Below are 4,414 nucleotides of genomic sequence, written 5' to 3' on the forward strand. Positions count from 1 at the left end.
CACTACTCCGTTTGTTTTAGTATCCTTATGGGTTAATGCATCTTTAGTTGTATTGCTTTCTAATTGGGCTATGAGTCTTTCATACAGAAAATCATCGTTTATATGCACTCGTTTAGGCTCAATACCTTCCATTCTTGTCAAGTGATCGGCTACGACGTTTTCAGTGCCTCTTTTATCCTTGATTTCTAGGTCAAACTCTTGTAATAGTAAAATCCGCCTTAGGAGTCTTGGTTTGGCATTTTTTTGTTCAACAGGTATCTAATTGCAGCATGATCGATATAGATAATTATCTTTGCTCCTACTAGGTAGAAACGGAATTTATCCAGAGCAAACACTACGGCTAAAAGTTCCTTTTCTGTGGTGGCATAGTTCATCTGTGAAGGGCCTAGGGTTCTACTTCCATAGTATATTGCATGAACTTTCTTGTCCCTTCTTTGTCCTAAGACTGCGTCTACAACATAGTCACTAGCATCACATATGATTTCAAACGGTAATCTCCAATAGGGTGGTTGCATGATAGGTGCGGTAATAAGAGCTGTTTTCAGTTGTTCAAACGCCGCTAGGAATTTGTCGTCAAAGATGAATTCAGCGTCTTTCATCAATAGACCAGTCAGTGGTTTTGTGATTTTTGAGAAATCCTTAATGAATCGCCGGTAGAAACCGGAGTGTCCTAAAAATCTTTGTATTTCTCTTACGGTTTTCGGAGGCTGAAGGTTTTCTATAACTTTTATTTTGGCCTTGTCGACTTCAATGCCCTTGTTGGATACTATGTGTCCGAGCATGAGTCCTTGTCGGACCATGAAATGGCATTTTTTCCAGTTTAGCACTAGGTTCACTTTTACGCATCTTTTTAGTACCATTTCAAGATTTGATAAGCAGCCTTCAAAGTTCTGTCTGCATACAGAGAAATCTCCCATGAAGACTTCCATGATGTCATCTATGAAATCTGCGAAAATTGCCATCATGCATCTTTGGAATGTTGCGGGAGCGTTACACAGTCCGAATGGCATTCGTCGGTAGGAGAATGTACCATAGGGGCATGTGAAGGTCGTTTTCTCTTGGTCGTTGGGATGAATAGGAATTTGGAAAAATCTCGAGTAACCGTCTAGGTAGCAGAAGTGAGAATGCTTAGCCAATCTTTCAAGCATTTGATCGATAAAAGGTAAAGGAAAATGATCCGTCCGAGTGGCTTTGTTTAATTTTCTATAATCAAATCACATTCTACTTCAAGTAACCACTCTTTGTGCTATAGATTCTCCTTTTTCATTGTTAACAACTGTGACGCCTCCCTTGTTTGGTAAGACATGTACTGGGCTGACCCATTGACTATCGGATATCGGGTAGATAATACCTGCTTCTAACAGCTTCTGCACTTTTTTCTTTACCACATCACTCAGAATGGGATTTATCCTTTTTTGATGTTCTCTAGAGGTCTTATTGTCTTCCTCTAGCATTATGCGATGTATGCATATAGAAGGGATTATTCCTTTTAGATCTGAGATATTGTAGCCTAAAGCAGTTCGGTAATTTCTGAAAATGTGTAGAAGCTTTTCGGTCTCTATCTGTCTTAAGTCTGCATTTACTTTTAAAGGTCGATCAAGTTCAGTGTCTAGGAATTCATACCTTAGATTTTTGGGTAACGTCTTAAGTTCTAGGGCTGGTTTCTTTGGGCAAGGGATATGATCGGGCATTAGTGCTAGGAATTCTCTTAGGTTGTCATCTCGGTATTCCTTACTTAATTTTTCATCTTCAAAAGTAGGAGGCCATGGAATTTTTAGTATTTCGGAGTATGATGCTTGTTCATTATCCATTTCTCTTATGCATCCATCGATGACATCTAGTAGACAACCGGAGTCGTCTATGGTTGGTGCCTTTAGGAATTGCGTTAAAATGAATTCGACTTTTTCCTCACCAACTTCGAATGTTGGCTTGCCTCTTTTAACATCTATGATAACTCCTATTGTGGCTAGGAATGGTCTTCCTAATATGACGGGGATGTTGGAATCGTCTTTTATATCCATGACTATAAAATTTGTAGGAATATAGAGTTGTCCTATACACACCGCAACATTTTCTAGCATACCTACGGGAAATTTAACGGAACGATCTACAAGTTGTACAGACATTCTCGTAGGTCTTAATTCTCCCATTTTTAGCCTTTCGCATATGGACAAGGGCATTAAACTAATACTGGCTCCTAAGTTACATAGTGCTTTGTCGATGACAAACTTTTCGATTACGCATGGTATGGAGAAACTACCTGGGTCTTTCAGCTTAGGAGGCATATTGTTTTGTATTATGGCGCTACACTCAACAGTAAGTGTAACGGTTTCGTTATCCTCTATCTTCTTCTTGTTAGATAAGATTTCTTTGAGAAACTTAGCATATGAGGGCATTTGAGTTAAGGCTTCTCTAAAGGGTATTGTGATATTCAATTGTTTTATAAGCTTTACGAATTTTTTAAATTGCCCTACACTTTTAGATTTAACAAGTCTTTGAGGATAAAGGATAGGGGGTTTATATGGTGGTGGAGGCACATAAGGTTCTTCTTTCTCTACGGCCTCTTCGTTTTTAACTTCCTCTTGTTCGTCTTCCTTTATAGTTACCTTACCTAGGTCGTGATGCATGGATGGGTTTTGAGTTCTAGGGTCGGTCGGTCCATCTAGTTCTGTCCCACTTCGTAGTATAATAGAATTTGCATGACCTTTCGGGCTTGGTTGTAGTTGTCAAGGAAATGTGCCTGCAAGAGCAGTGGTAGGTGCTTGTTGTTGAGCCACTTGTGAGATTTGTGTTTCCAACATTTTGTTGTGGGTGGCTAATGCGTCTACCTTGTTTGTTAACTGCTTGATTTGCTCACTAGTGTGTATGTTTTGATTTAGGAAATCTTTATTTGTTTGAGCTTGGGTAGCTATAAAGTTTTCCATCATTATTTCTAAGTTTGATTTCCTAGGAGCATTTTGAGTATTGGCTGCAACGTTTTGATATCCTCGTGGTACAACGGGTGCTTAATTAGGTGCATACAATGCATTATTGTTTTTGTATGAGAAGTTAGTATGGTTCTTCCAACCTGGGTTATAGGTATTTGAGTAGGGGTTTCCTTGAGCATAGTTCACCTGGTCTGTGGAAGTTCCTGTCAAGAGTTGACATTCCAGGGCAGTATGCCTTTGAACTTCGCATATCTCGCAGTTTGGTGCTACTGCAGCCACGGTGGCTGCTGGTGTTATGGTCAAGTTGTCTATTTTCTATGTCAGGGCATCTACCTTGGCGTTGACATGGTCAAGACTGCTCAATTCGTACATGTCGCCCTTCGGTTGAGGTTTCTCTACAGAGGTTCTTTCGCTTCCCCATTGTTATTATTTTGGGCCATACTTTCAATGAGTTGATAGGTCTTGTCGTATGGTTTATCCATCAATGCGCCACATGCGGCGGTGTCTATTGTTAATCTTGTATTGTATAATAGACTGTTATAAAAGGTGTGAATTATCATCTATTCTTCTATACCTTGATGTGGGCATAGCCTCATCATGTCTTTGCATCTTTCCCAAGCTTCAAAAAGTGATTCATTATCCTTTTGTTTAAACCCGTTTATTTGGGCTCTTAGCATAGTTGTCTTACTAGGTGGCAAATATCGGGCTAAGAAGACTTTCTTCAACTCGTTCCACGTAGTGACAGAGTTGGATGGTAGAGACTGGAGCCAAGATCTGGCTCTATCTCTTAATGAAAATGGGAAAAGACGGAGTCTTATAGCTTCTGAGCTGACACCATTCGCTTTCACCATGTTTGCGTATTGCAAAAATACTGACAAGTGTAGGTTCGGGTCCTCCATGGGACTACCTGAAAACTAGTTTTTCTATACGGCTAACAACAATAAGGGTTTTAGTTTGAAATTGTTGGCTTCGGTCACAGGGGCAACAATGTTGTTATGAGGTTCATCCTGTGAAGGGATTGCATAATACTTAAGAGGACGGTTTGGCACTTGTTCGGCCATCTCTGGTTGAACAACTGATGCAGAAGTAGGAATGTTAAGCTCAGGAAGATTTAGCTTTATACGATGTTCTCATATCAAGTCTCGTATCCTGCATTATAACCTAAGATAACGCTCGGGTTCGTTGGGTTGTAGCTTTAATTTCTCGCCTTGAGTGCGAGTACTTGGCATACACTCGACAGATGTAGAAAGGGAAAAAGAATTGTTGCATTAGTCTATATTGGGTAACGCTAGAGTTACGATATCGACTAAATTAGTCCCCGACAACGGCGCTAAAAACTTGATCGAGACATTGGTAAGTCTATATGAATCGTGACTGCAAGTGCACAGTCCTATCACTTAGTTTTAAAGATTATCAAACCCACAAGGACTAATAATCGAACGTATCGTGGTCTGAGGTTACTATGTAAATCTAAGTGAATGATTGTT

General features: G+C 39.9%; 1 non-coding gene across 1 annotated transcript; it reads left to right on the forward strand.

The window, feature by feature from the left end:
- The first annotated feature begins 3,497 nt into the window (after window positions 1-3,497).
- LOC127098825 (small nucleolar RNA R71) lies at window positions 3,498-3,604 on the forward strand. The gene has a single exon (XR_007793518.1). It is a non-coding gene; the product is annotated as a small nucleolar RNA R71 (small nucleolar RNA).
- The last annotated feature ends 810 nt before the right edge of the window (window positions 3,605-4,414 follow it).

The sequence above is a fragment of the Lathyrus oleraceus genome, chromosome 6, assembly GCF_024323335.1.
Source record: "Lathyrus oleraceus cultivar Zhongwan6 chromosome 6, CAAS_Psat_ZW6_1.0, whole genome shotgun sequence".
Classification (NCBI taxonomy): domain Eukaryota; kingdom Viridiplantae; phylum Streptophyta; class Magnoliopsida; order Fabales; family Fabaceae; genus Lathyrus; species Lathyrus oleraceus.